Here is a 15437-nt window from a genome sequence, read left to right as displayed (position 1 = left end):
GTGAGACCCTCATCAATGATGAGGAAACCTAACCCATTATGAAGAGTGGTTTGAAAATAACGTTGCATTTGTCGAAGAGACGCACCCCATTGAGTGCTCCCTCTAGTTTTTTATGCACTTCTTTGCATCGTTGTTACCTGCTTGTGATTTGTCTATGTTCTTTCTTCCTTTTTCGCTTCACGTATTTCGTTTATCTCTGTAATATTAATCTGTTTCGCCTTCTACTTTCCTATGTACAGTCCTCTCCAATTACTCCTCCTTTGCGATTTTTGATGGTGCTTTTTAACATTCCAGGATTATCTTTCCCTTTCATTCCTTTCCCTCACACAGCCTTTCCATTTTCCTCTGTATTCCTTCGTCATTTCCATCCATCTTTTGCTCTCCCTTTTTCCTGACTGGCTTCCCTCACCCCTTAGCTCCTGTGTCTCCTTCCCACCTTATTTCTTTTTCGTTGTCTTCCCTGTTCGCCATTTACCTTATTCTCTTCCCTCCCGCTCTCCCTTTCCTCCTCAGCGTTCTCTATCTTATCCCACACCCTTCCTGTTGATCTGCTCAACTCCGTGCCTGCCTCACTTACTTTTCGTTACCGCCTCATCCCGCAACTGTCGTATCTACTTACTTCAGCGTCTGTCTGTCTTCCTTCCTCCTTACCTAAAATTTCTCCCTGCATCAATACCTTTATTCCCCATTTTCATACCGCCCATCTCTCTTTCTCATTAATCTGCGTGTATTTTCTCCTTCTGATATGCCTTACCTCCTTCCTCTCCTGCATCAGTACCACCTTCCATTTATTCTGGTATTTTCTTCTCTGCCTGTATTTCCTACTTACCCTTTTCTCCTATCCTCCTGTCTACAAAATGTTCCTTCATCCAATGCCCTGTCCAATTATGCTTCCATCAGTTCCTCACTCTTGCACTGCTACTTGATTCTCCTGCTCTTTTCATCTCTTATAATTATCGTTTTCTATCGCTCTTGGTCAGGATTTCTTCCTTTTTGCCTCATTTACTCCTCTCCATTTCTCTCCCTTACTCCTCCAAGGTCATCCTTCTTTCTTCCCTTCTATCTCTTATGGTTTCTTGTCATGATCTTCCACCTCGCTACCTCATCTCCCAAAGTTTGGTTCTTGCTCTCTTCCCCTAAGGCTCTCTTTCCAACTCATTAACTCCATGTCCTCTTTTCCGAGCACCGCACTATTTTCCTCCCTGCTTTATATTATCCTTCCTCCCTGCAGTTTTTTCGTCCGTGTTAACCTCTCTTCCTGCTTCATCCATCTCTTCATCTCCTTTCCAACCCGCCTCACGATCTCTTTCTCCACCCCCCCTTCCCCTCCCTTTTGACATCTCCTCAAGTGGACTGCCACCTTTAAGCTGCGTAAATCTTATGTTTCATTACACGAACATACGAACTGACTACCCTTCCTCCCCTCCCATTCCCTCCTTTCCCAAGATCTTAAAAATAAAAGGTTTGCTCACGGGACAAAGAAATTGGGTCTTATCAGCTTCCTTGGGATCTCGTGACGATATTCCCTTCCACAGTGGTAAACACGGATGCCGTGTATTTGCTTGGCCCATCCAGAATTATAAAAGTCATAAATATCCTCCTGTTCTGGAAGGAGAAGAAACTGTGGAAAAGATCTATACAGTTATGCAAAAGGAATACTGACGTAAATGCTGATAATACCCAAATATGCAGCATGCACTTTAAAAGTACAACATTTCAGGAGATTATGATGAAAAGGTTTCTTTAATATCAGCACTAAGAAGACTTGTGACAATCAGGTTGAAACAGTACCAGCACTAAGATTAACATGCTCAAAACGTAAACCAGTACCAAAACTGCAGGATATAATGTAAATAGAAAAGCATCAATGCCTACTTGGCAATTACCAGTAGTATTACTAAATGTGTTCAGTGGGGGTGCCCAGCATCCACTCACTCAGCGTAGTGGTACTCTATTAGGGTAACACTGCATTGAGTGACAAGCCAAATGATTTCTTGTAAAACAGGAAATCATTTAGTACTCTGAGTGGTAACCTAATAACCAACCCACATGTGTGTCAACAAGTGGGTTGGTGGAGGGTTAGTGCCCCTCCCCCTCACCCCCCGGAAAAAAAAAAAAACTAAAAACGCAAATGTGAACACAAGAACCCTCGGACCACGGCAGATAAACAGATGATGACCAAAGACCAGACAAAGGACATGGTAGGCTGTGCAAATAGAAATGCAAAGGGTGCAAATGATGAAGTGACAGACAAAGAGAGATTGTGCATGTGCTTTAGGGTGTAAAAGTGCACATATGTGGTTTAACTGAGACTAAATGGAGAGGTGAGAGAGTGAGAGAGTGGAAGTATGGATGGGGTATATTCGCAGGAGTAGGTGAGAATGATGGGGAAAAGGAGGATGTATGTATCTTTGTCTCCAAGATATGGGTGGAAAATATAATAGAATATGGATCATTTGGTTCAAGAATTGTGTGGGAAAGAGTGAAGGTAATATTAAAAATGTGTGTGTGTGTGTGTGTGTGTGTGTGTGTGTGTGTTCTTACCTTACCTAATTGTTCTTACCTAATTGTATCTTTACAGGAATGAGTCAAGCTCGTACTGTCCCGTGTCTTAAACCATATTTATCGTACATATCCTTAAATTTGTGAATTGTTTTGGCACACACTATTTCATTCGGTAGTGCATTCCATTGATCAATTGCTGTGTGTGTGTGTGTGTGTGTGTGTGTGTGTGTGTGTGTGTGTGTGTGTGTGTGTGTGTGTGTGTGTGTGTGTGTGTGTGTGCACCAATGCAAGATAGTACAAGTAGAATGAAAGAAGAGTTCTGAGCATGCTTAGAAAAGTTTGAGAGGAATGAGAGAGTGTTTTTGATTGGAGATATGAATGAGAAAGTAGGAAATATGAAGGTGGATGAAGTAGTTGGTGAATGGGGTGTGCCTGCAGAAGTGGATGAGAATGACAATGCTCTAGTGGACATTTGTGTGGGGGAGGGGGTTGGTGATAGCTAATACCCTCTAAGGCAGGAAATGATCTATAGACACATGTGGCGTGTGATAAGAAGGATGGGTGGTGAACTGAATGAACGGAAGCAATAATTATGTGTGTGTAGATGACAGACTGCGAAAGTATGAAATGGATGCAAGAGCATACACAGCCTCGGGGAGTGGACTTTCTGACCACCACTAGGTGGTGTTGAAAGTCAAGGTTCAAGTGCAATGGAGGGACTGAAGGAGGGAAGGACAGGGGAACGTAGTCTATACAAGGAGGGTGGAAAGGCTGCAAGAGGATGGTAAAAAGGTAGAATAAAAGAGAGAAGTAGAGGAGGGATTGGGTAAACATGATTTGAAGCAGATGGGGTAGGTGGAAGGTGTGTGCAAGCTTTTCGCAAAAGAATTCTGTGCAACAAGTGAAGTGGTGTGTGGGGTGAAGAGAAGACGAAAGAGGGTACAAGGAACAGCATGGCGGAGTGAAGAGGTGAGACAAATTGTGGCACAAAAGCTGAAAATATCTATTGAGTGGATAAAAGTAAAGGCATGGAGGAAGTTGTGAAACAGAAGAGAGCTATATGCAAAGAGGAAAAGACAGGTGAAAAGATCAGTAAGAAAGAGTAAGAAGAGAGTGGATAAGGAATTTGGAAGGAATTTGAGTGTAAAGTGGAGGGAATGTAAGAAAATGTTCTGGAAGAAAAAAAAAAGAGTTAGAGTGATAAAAACGTTGGTAGGAGTGAAAGATAAAAATGGTAGATATATAGTGGAGAAAAGAGAATAACTGAGCAGATGGAGAGAACACTTTAAGGAGCTGTTAAACACAGAGAATGAAAGTAATGGGAGTATATATGGCTGGGAGTATTTATGGCTGGGAAATTGCTAGGAGAAGGATGGAGGTGAGAAGGGAGGAAAAGATCAGTAGGATGGAAGTAGTGGAAGCAATGAAAAAAGTCAAAATGGGGAAGGCCCCACAAATTGATGGAGTACGGGGTGAAGCATGGGGAAGAGATAATGGAGGAATGGATATGGAAGATTTGCAAATTGGTCTGGGAGGAAGGTTGAGTCCCGGAGGATTGGAGATTAGGTATCATTCTTCCCCTGTAAAATGGAAAAGAAGAAAAAGAAGTGTGTGTGGTAATCATAGGGTCATTTGTCTTCTTAGTGTATTAGGCAAAGTATATGGTAGGAAACTTATTAACTGGGTTAGCGAAAAAACAGAGGAATTAGTTGGAGAAGAAGAGGGAGGTTTTAGGAGGGGAAGAGGTTGTGTAGATTATATATCATCCTTAGGTTTTTAGTGGAAAAGTTTCTAGAGAAGGAATGTAAGTTGTATGTGGTCTTCGCGGATTATGAGAAAGCATATGACAGAGTGGATAGACAAGGAATGTAAAAAACAATAAGAATAAATGGACTAAGTGGGAAGTTGGTGAATGCCTTGGAGAGTACGTATAAAGGTTCTAAGGCTGCAGTGCGTGTTGAGAATGAACTGAGTGAATTTTTCTGAGCGCTTGATTGAAACAGGGATGCGTCTTGTCTCCATGGCTGTTCAGTTTGTATATGTGTGGGGTTATAAAAAAGATACAAGGTAAGGCAATGGATGTTGGAGCGTCCCTAATGTGTGAAGGGAGCGTTTGAAACTTCCTGTACTGTCGTTTGCAGTTGATAATGTATCGTTAAGTAATAACAAAGGGGAACTGCAAGGCTTGGTGAATGAAATTGGGACAGTGTGTTAGAAACGGAATATAAAGGTGAATGTAGGGAGAAGTAAAGTTATGGTCTTCAAAAGATATGAAGTCAATGAACGTACAGTGAGGTTGAATGATGAAGAAATGGAAAATGTGAGTCCATTAAGTACTTGCATAGTGTGATGAATAAGGATGGAAGTTTGGAGGATAAAATGCTTGAAAGGTTGCTGAGTCTTTGAAAGCAGTGATAAAAAATAGGGAAGTGAGCATGGAAGTAAAAAAGTCACTGCATAATGATGCTATGATACGAACTCTAACGTATAGAAGTGTAGCTTGGACCTTGATGGAAGGAAACAAGTCAAATGCGAGAGCAGTGGAAATGAGTTACTTGAGAGGAGCATATGGAGTTACATGGAGAGACAACTGACAAATGAGGAAGTGATGGACCTATGTAGTATGGATGTGGATGTGATACAAATCGTTAGGAGAAATAAACTGAGGTGGTTTGACCATGTGGAGATGATGGCGAGAGAGAGACTAACGAGGAGAATGAATGTGAATGAGGAGGGGACATAGAGAGGGAGGGAGAGGCCGAAGATGAGACTGAGAGATGGGGTGGAGAAGTATATAAGAGAGGATGGCATGAGGTCGGGGCAGTGCAGTGAAATGGCTGGGGACAGGCCGACATGGATGTGATTTGTTTGTAGCCATTCTTGCGGGTTTTGTACGTCTAGTAATAGATAAATTGATAAATTATTGGTCTTGCAAATGTGTCACCTGTAATTATGGTGGTGAAGTATTGCTCTGTTGGTATTTATTTTTTTTTTAATGCGAGGAAGAAGGAATAAAAGGCTAAGTCCTCAAAACAGTTCCTTCCAAGAAAAAAAAAAAAAAAGAGCCAAATTCAAAATCAGTTCATTTCGAGATGCCTGGACACACTGCGTTTGAAAGACTGAAGATCACAGGAAGCAGGATATACAGACAGATGGAGATATTTCCAGAGTTGACCTGTTGCATAAATGAAAGATTGGGAGTAACGGTTAACTCTTGCATTAGAGAGTTGGGCAGAAAAGGGATGAGAGTTAGTTGGTAGACGGGTGCTAAGCAACCGTCATAGAGGTGGAAGGCTGCGAGCAGACAGTTCAGAGGAGCAGTGACCATTGAAGCAGCGATAAAAAAGAGATAAAAAAGAGATAAAGAGGCAACAGTTCAGCAAAGAGACAATAGTTGAAGGAAGCCAGTAAGAGGAGGAGAGTTAATGACATGAAAAGCCCTTGACTCCACCCTACTTTGAAGAGTTATATGCGGGGAACCTCCCTACACAGGGGCAAATAAAACCCGTGCATAAAGTCAACAACTGTGCAGGGGTAAAGAATGCATGAAGTAGTCTGAGCACACCTAACCTCTTGGAAGCAGATTTTACAAGAGATGCAATATGATCTTTCCAAGATAAGTCCCGAGTGAATGAAACCCCAAGCATGTTCAAGGATGTTGCAGGATTGAGCTGGATATTATTAACCATTAGTGGGTACTCCTGTGGAAGATTGTGTCGGGTTGATAGGTGTAAAAACTGAGTCTTTGATGCATTAAAACAACAAGATTATTTTTACCCCAGTCAGAGACATTAGGTGTGCCATAGCCTCATCTCTTGTTTGTTGAAGTAACTGCTGAGGTGGACGTTGCAGGAACCGAATGGAAAGGTGAAGTGTGGAATCATCAGCGTACAAGTGGATAGGGTTAGATGTACAGCTTATTAGATCATAGACGTATAAAGGGAAGAGAGATGGTGATAGGACAGAGCCCTGAGGAACACCACTGTTGATAGATCTAGAAGAAGAACGATGGCCGTCTACAACGGCAGCTACAGATCGACCAGAAAGGAAGCTAGAGATGAAGGCACAGATAGAAGGATAGTAACTGCAAGAGGACAGTTTGGAAATTAAAGATTGATGCCAGACTCAATCAAAAGCCTTTGAGATGTCAAGTCCAATGGCAAAGCTTTCGCCAAAGTCCCGAAAGGAGGATGACCAGGAGTCTGAAAGGTAGGTGGGAAGATCGCCTGTGGAGAGTCCCTGATGGAACCCATACTGACGATCAGAAAGAAGGTTGTGATAGGAAAGATACTTTTAAATTTTGCTAGTAAGAATTTATTCGAAAACTTTTGAGATATGAGATATTAAAGCAATTGGACGATAGTCAGAGGGCTGGGAATGGTCACCCTTCTTTGGGACTGGTTGAATGAGAGCAAACTTCCTTCAAGAAGGATAGGTAGCCTACAAGTTGAAAGGCAAAAGAGAAAGAGTTTACCTAAGCACAGAAGCACAGTTCTTGAGGACAACAGGAGGAACTCTATCAGTCCCATTTGCCTTGTTAGTATTCAGGCCAGTGATGGCAGAAAATACATCAGCTGAAGAAATTACAAAGTCAGCCATGAGAAGTCAGAGTGGGGAAGTGATGGAGGAACAGCACCGGAATCATCTAAGGTGGAATTGGAAGAGAAAGTCTGTTTTATCAGTAGAAGAATTAGCTACAGAGCCATCATAGTAGAAAAGAGGAGGGAAGGATGATGAGTTAAAGTTGTCAGAAAGGTTTTTGGCAAGGTGCCAGAAGGAGCAGGAAGAATTCGAGTTGGAGAGTTGAGAGTATTTAGTATGGATGAAATTATTTTTAGCAAAGCGAAGCACAGACTTAGCACGATTCCGGCAGAAACATAAAAACGATGTGATTCAGGAGTGGGTTGGCTCCTGTACCTTTTATAGGCCCTCTCCTTGTTGCGGACAGCATTAGAGCAAGTGTGATTAAACCAAGGGTTTCTTGCATTAGTTAAAGGATATGAAAAAGGAATGTATGCGTCCATGTCCGAGAGAATAACCTCTGTAATGCACAAGGCACTCTTAGATGGCTCCCGGCCATGTAAACAATAATCATTCTAGGGAAAATCAATGAAGCACTGCCTGAGAACCTCCCAATCCACAGCTCCAACGTGCCACAGTCAACATTTCTTTGGAGGGTCCACAGGCAGTACTGGAGTGATAGGACAGGTTGAGGAGATAAGGTTATGATCGGAGGAGCCCAACGGAGGGAAAAGATCAACTGTGTAAGCAGGAGGATTAGTTGTAAGGAAGAGGTCAAATATGTTGGATCTCTCTCCAGTTCGGTCAGGGATACGGGTAGGGTGCTGTACAAGCTGCCAATAATGTGTTGTTGTTGTGATGTTATTACGTTTCTCGGATGGACACCGGGGAGGTATTTTTGGGGGGTGAGTTTCTTTGTTTCTTTTTTTGTTTGGTAGCAACATAACAGAAAAACGTCTGAATGAAATCACATGAAACTTTCAGGATATGTGGGCACTTGCCCCAAAAGAAAGTGAGGTAATCAAGGTAATCGAGTCATCATGAAAGGTAAAAATCAAGGTTAAGGATTTTCAGAGGGCTATAACTGGAAACCGGTTGAACTCCCATCTGGCCATTCATTTGGCCAAGATCCTTGACCCTGAATCACCTTAAAAGATCAAACTCAAGGTCACGGATATTCAGGGGGCTAGAACTCGAAACTGGTTGCCAATAGTTACAGTACTTACTATTATCAACATATGTGAAGTCCCATATAGGACTGGTGTATTGGTATTAGCGGGGGTATTTTTACGACATGTTGGCGGGTCGTCTGGTAGATCAGTAAAGTCTGCTTTTTATGAAATTCAAAGTCTTAAACTGTTCCCTGCCCCAGCGAGGATTTGAACTTGGGTCCGGTAGGACCGCAGGCCACCTCTCTACCGATTGAGCCACCGCCTTCCCCCTTTTGGTACAATGACCTTCGACCCTGAGTGACAATGAAATGTCAAAAACAAAATCATGGATTTTCAGAAGGCTATAACTTGAAAATGGTTGAAAATAAAATAACCTCTCTCAGGTAAGGTTTGTTGTGCTTGGCATCACTTGTATTTTTGGCTTGGTCTGCTAAAGAAGTGTGTGTGTGTGTGTGTGTGTGTGTGTGTTCTTACCTAATTGTTCTTACCTAATTGTATCTTTACGGGAATGAGTCAAACTCGAACTGTCCAGTATCTTAAACCATATTTATCGTACATATCCCTAAATTTGTGAATTGTTTTGGCACACACTATTTCATTCGGTAGTGCATTCCATTGATCAATTGCTCTATTTGGGAAGCTAAATTTCCTTACATCTTTATCACCTCTCTTCTTATGCAGTTTTTTGCAGTGTCCTCTTGCTGATGCTTCCCCGTAGGTTAAATAATCATTTATGTCTATTTTCTCCTTCCCTGATATGCATTTATATAGCATAATCATGTTACCTCTTTCTTTCTCTCCTGTAGTGTTGGTAGATTCAGTTTATTTAGTCTTTCTTCGTAGCTTAGATCCCTTAAGCTTGGTACCCATCTTGTGGTGGTCCTTTCAACTTTTCAATCTTGTCCATGTGTTTTTTGAGATGAGGACTCCTGACTACCGATGCATACTCCAGGGTTGGTCTGATGAATGATGTTATTATCTTTCTTAGCATGTCTTCATTTATGTATGTGAACGCTATTCTCATATTTGCAAGCAGTGTATACATGTTCCGTACCTTCTCACTGATGTGGTCAGCCGGAGATAGTCTGTTATTGATAATCATACCTAGATCCTTCTCTCTTTCTGATGTGTGTAGGGTTTTATTTCCTAACTTATAATCCTAGTCAGGTCTTTTTCCACTTTTACCAAACTTGATTACATGACACTTGTCCACACTGAATTCCATTTGTCATGTATTACTCCATTCATGAAGTTAATTAATTCTTATAGCTCTTTACAAGAGTCTGTTAGTAATTCTCCTTTGTATTTTTGCATCATCTGCAAACATATTTAGACAGCTTTCATTTCCAGTGTTACTGTCTATATCATTTATATACACTAAAAACATGATTGGTGCCAGCACTGAGCCCTGTGGTACTCCACTAGTCACTTCTCTACATGATGGGTAATTTCCCCTTAGTTCTGTTCTCATCTCTCTTTTCATGAGAAAATCTTGCATCCAGTAATATAGTTTGCCTCGAATTCCTCCTTGATGGTACAGTTTCCATAAAAGTCTTTGGTGTGGTACTGTGTCAAATGCTTTCTTGAAATCTAAATAGATACTGTCCACCCATCCTTCTCTTTCCTGTAATGTGTCTGTTTCTCTGTCATAGTAGCTCAACAGATTAGTAACACATGATTTTCCTTTTTTGAAACCAAACTGTCTCTCTATTATCATATTGTGTTCTTCTAGATGATTTACCCAGGCTTTTCTTATAAGCTTTTCTAATACCTTACTTACAACACTGGTTAATGATACTGGTCGGTAGTTGAGTGGATTTTGTCTATTCCCTTTCTTGAATAAGGGAACAATGTTTGCTTTCTTCCAAATATCAGGTAGTTTACCTTGTTTCAAGGATTTCTTGAAAAGTATAGATAATGGTTTACTTAACTCCTTTGCATATGCACGTAGCACCCAACATGAAATTTCATCAGGACCATTTGCTTTTCCTTTGTCTAATTTACTTAGCACATCCTGTATTACTTTTTCTGCTATTTGTATATCTGGTAGTATGTGTGGGCATGCGTGTTCCACATAATCCCTCTCAATATTTTTTTGCTCTGTAAAAACTGATTGGAAATTCTTGTTTAGTGCTTCACAAATATCTTTCTCTTGTGTATAGGTGATTCCATCGTCCGTAATGGATTGTATTTTATCTTTTACTTTGGTTTTGCTTCTGATGTAGCTGTAAAATAGCTTCAGTTGATCACTACTTTTATTTATGATATCCTCCTCAAACTGTTTTTGGGCTTCCCTCCTTATTCTTGTAAAATCATTTCTTGCTGTTTATAATTTTTATATGCCCTTTCACTGATGTGTCTTCTGTATCTATTCCACAACAAACCTCTTTTTTCTTTTGATTTTTTACATTCTGTATTGAACCATTTCTTTATTTTCTTTTCTGCTTCTTTGTGCTGTGGGATGTACTTCTGGACTCCTATTTCATAAAGTTCACAGAATTTTTTATATGAAGCATTTAAATCTTGTCCTCTAAGCTCCTTTTCCCAATCAATTTCTAAGAAGTACTTCTTTAGGTCATGATACTTTCCATTTTTATAGTTTAGGTTCCTTTTGTAACTTTCATTGTTGTTAATTATGTCATATCCAATCCTAAAGTTGCAATTTAGTACTGTATGGTCGCTTTTGCCGAATGGAGGGTGGTATATTAAATTGTCAATATCGTTTTCTTACCTAGTAAATATGAGATCTAGCATAGAGGGTACATCTAGTCCTCTTTTTCTCGTGCTTTCCCTTACATGTTGCAGTATGAAGAACTTTTGCACGAGATCCAGGAGCTTTTGGTCCCACCAGCTTTCTTGGCTTATTATATCTACAGCAGAGTATTCCAATTTATATTTGTATTAAAATCTCCAGTTAGTATAATTCTTTCCGATTTGTCTTCCATTTTATGTAGTAATGCTCTTGAACTCTGAATTGTACTCTCTGCCAGATCTTCATATTCGTCTCTTTCCCATGTGTTTGATCTGGGTGGCATGTACAAATTGGCTACAATTACTTTCCCTTCAGATGTATTGATCTCTACTGCAATCAGTTCTACTTTTGATGGTGTGTGTGTGTGTGTGTGTGTGTGTGTGTGTGCGAGTGTTGCCTACGTCTAGCAGACATCCTTAGTTATCTTTACTTAACCCACCGCATGCTGGCTATTTTTAGCCCTGTGGGTCACTCCAGTGCCGGCCATTTTTCGACCTTTTTTTTTTGGGCTAAAGTGATAGATTTTATTGTGGAAACAACGAATTTTGCCATTAAAATGCTCACCGAGGGTCGGAAATCGGTTTTATTGAGTCCTGCATACTCGTGTACAGGTATAGCCGCTCTCTCACACTCACCACGTACGTGAGAGAAAGCCGTTTTCTATGTAAGGGGTACAGTACTCAGGTATTTATGCTGGAAATGTATAGCAATTTTCAGTACACTTTTCTGATTACTTATTACTTCAGCATCTATCACAATTTGCGTGTCTTTCTCACTCTGAATGCATTATCTTACACTTACTTGAAGATAGGTACAACTTGGCATCATTATGTACAGTTCTGGCACTTACAAGAAGGTATTTACAACTTGACTCCCGTATAAAGTCCTTACACTTACAAGAAAATATTTGCAACTTACACTTACATGAAAATATTTACAAAATGCCTTCACTGTGTACAGCACTGGGTGAGGCACACAGGCAGAGTGAGGCAGAGTGAGCGTGAGGAGGGGAGCAAGTGAGTGTGTTGCCTTGACAGGTTGGGGGATGGTAGAGGAACAGTTACCTTACATGCCTGCCAATTTTTACCTGCGAATCTTTAAAAATGTGGTCACAGTGAAGTTATTTAATTTAAACTGTTTTAAAATGGCACTGGCACTGGCCTCGGAATTATGTTAGACCATTTTAAAATGGCACTGGCACGTGGCAGGTTAATTTAAATGATCGATAATTAAGTAGCAAATTCCTGTCTAATTATTGCACATTACTAAGAAAAAATAACTAATAAACTACTTATATAATGTAGAACAAACATCATTAATTGACAGAATTGACGCAAGTATTATTTTTCGTCATTAATAAATACAACCAAACTGTTGGCATATCTGTATGTACTCACCGACTCCGGACCTGTATTTGTCGTGTGAGTAGCGAGGTGTGTGGTAACATGTGAGTACAGCAAAAAGTAGCGGTGCTGTCAGTTCCGCTACTGGCTAAAAAAAATAATGGCATTACCACCATCGCTATTAAAATAGTAGCGGCGCTATTTCCAGCTTTGACCACTGCCACAACTACCACTACTGCTACTACAACTACCACTACTCTTACCACTACTAGTACAAATACTACCCTTACTACTACAATTACTACTAATACTGCTAGTACTACTACTACTACTACATAAAACAAAACAAAAAATTGTCAACAAAAAAATTGTTTGCCGTACTCTGCGTAATTGAAAATTCTGTATTTTCCATTATAACAGATTTATTTTTCCTGTGATTTAGATTTTTCCATCATAATAAATATACACACATGGATACTTTCAATAAAAAATAAGGCGCTGATTTCATCATGAAACAAACTTTGTTTCCATTATTCATGTAAATAGACAGAGTGGTGGTGTGAGGCACCATGTTTCCTCCTCTCTCCTCCCTCCCTCCTCCCTTTCTCCACTCCACTAATTTTCCACTATAATAATCTTTTTTTTTTTTTTTAATGTGATTTGTGCTTTTTCATCATAACATACACACACGAAAACTTGCAATAAAAAATAAAGCACTGATTTCATCATGAAATCATTATGAAGCAATGGTCCTCAGTTCCTTGCAGCCCTTAAGTGGGCAGGGGGTGCTAAGAATCCCACGGTGTAGGAATAAGTTTATACATCCAAAAAAAAAAACTTAAGAATAAGAAATTGGAATGTTCGAACTCTCAATTAGACTGGTAAAATGGAAGAACTTATTTCAGTGTTCAAGGAATACAATATAGATATTTGTGCTCTTACAGAAATGAGGTTGCTTGGAGTTGATAAAATTAATTTGGAAGAAGGTATTACTTTGTTGGTTTCTGGTAGGAGTGATGGAAATCATTACCAAGGAGTAGGCTTACTGTTGCGTAGAGATGCTTGCAAGGCACTATGTGAGTTTGAGCCAATTAATGAGCCCTTGCTTTATGGTCGTTTAAAATCTGATCATGGTAATATCAATATTATGGTAGGGTACGCTCCGACAAATGAGACTGCTGACAAATGAGAAGCTGCAGGATGTAGTGAACAGAGTGGCAAGACATGATGTGTTAGTTTGCACTGGTGATTTTAATGTGATTGTTGGTAGTAGTAGGGATAGATTTGAAGACTGTATGGGTAAGGAGGGTGTTGGTAAAAGAAACGAAGATGGGGTGCGATTTGGTAATTTTTGTTGGGCAGACCTTACGATTGGTGGAACTATCTTTGAGCATAGAAAAATACATAAAACTACTTGGATTTCACCATGTGGTAAATACTGTAACCAGACTGACCACATTGCAATTAGCAGAAGGCATAGGAGTTATTTGCAAGATGTTTGCATAAGGAGAGGGACAGACATAGGTAGTAATCATGAACTTGTTGTGTCAGAGATTAAAATAAAACTTAATAGAAACGTTAATGTTAATTGTACAGGAGGTAATAAATGATTTTGATGAGTTGAGAAATGATGAGAACACGAAGGAAAGGTTTCGGTGGGAATGTAGAAACAGATTTCTAGTTCTGGAGACTTTGATGGAATCTGAAGACAATGATATTAAACAAATGAGGAGAAAGATAAAAGAGGTTTTACATGGGAGTGCTAAGGTTACTATTAACCCGCCCCATCCCGACCACTTTTGCACCACTGACTCCCCCCCAATCCCGACCATTTTGGGAATTTTTTTTTTTTTTGGCTCAAACCTCCGCTTTTGGTGAGAAACATCGAAAATTCATAGAGAATTCGCTCACCTGAGGTTTATAATACTCGATCCACGTACCAGTACCTCCTTACCTGACTGGGTTTTCTAACAGACTGGCACCAAAGAAAACGAGTTCTGTGGAAGGGTAACTATTTCACACCACTCATAAACGGTATTTATTTATTTACTTGGTACGAATTTATATGTAGTACGAGAGTATATTGGTTTTCAAACAGTATAATAGGCATTATAAGCATTGTTTCACTCACTAACTCATCACCATACCTGACCTTTTTTTGCCACATTACCTGATCATCATTTCTGACTGTTTCTTCCTCTAATGCTATGTAAAGTTTGTCCTCCACATTGTCATCGATTGGGGAATCACTCTGGCCCTGAATTTCGTACTGTGGCATGACATGGCTTTACTGGCCATGTCACTGATAACAGGTGATTTGTTGAGACAATGGCGTGCAGGGGGGGGGGAGGTCATGCTGGGTAAAGGCATTGTCCCTGCCTGGCATCTTGTAGAGGAAGGTGTCCCATATATGTGTACCAAAAATCACTCACGAAAATTGAAAATTGTGCAAATTAGGGGCCTTGCAATTGATTCGCATTTATGTACGCCGACGGGATTGGCAGTGACAAAATGTGTGGACATTAATTCACATCGACGGGACGCCGTGGGTTAAGAAAAAGGGAAAAGCGAGAAGGAAAAAGTGGATGTCAGATGAAACATGGAATGCAATTCAGAAAAGGAAAGAGGAAAAGTTGAGAAGTGAAGAACATGTTGATGGCCAGGTAGTTGAAGTACTTAGAGCAAAGTACTGGAGTTTACATTCTCAAGTAATAAAACTCATTAGACGTGATAAGAGGGAGCTATATGATGAAAAGGAAACAGAGACAGAAATTAATTTAAGTAAAACTGACGGTCAGACCACAAGAGCACCATATCAGGCCATATAGGAGCTAACTGGGCCTGAGAAGAGAAGGAAGGAAATACCTGTACAAGACAGAAATGGCAACTTGATGACTAAAGATTTGGATATAAAAGAAAAGTGGAAAGAGCATTCTGAATCTATTCTAAATACACCAGTCCCAGCTGAAGAGGACATTATGCCACCCGAGTGAGATTTGCAGATAGAAACAGGGGATATAACCTTTGAGGAAGCAGCAAAATCTAAAAAGGAATTAAAGAATTTTAAGGACCCAGGAGAGAATGAAATATTTCCTGAAATGCTTAAGGTGGAAAATGATGAGTTCCTGAACGCACTTTTGAAAC

The sequence above is a fragment of the Coenobita brevimanus genome, chromosome 38 (genome assembly GCF_032717465.1).
Source record: "Coenobita brevimanus isolate Jiangsu-jjx chromosome 38, ASM3271746v2, whole genome shotgun sequence".
NCBI classification, from domain to species: domain Eukaryota; kingdom Metazoa; phylum Arthropoda; class Malacostraca; order Decapoda; family Coenobitidae; genus Coenobita; species Coenobita brevimanus.
This window is presented reverse-complemented; position numbering follows the sequence as displayed.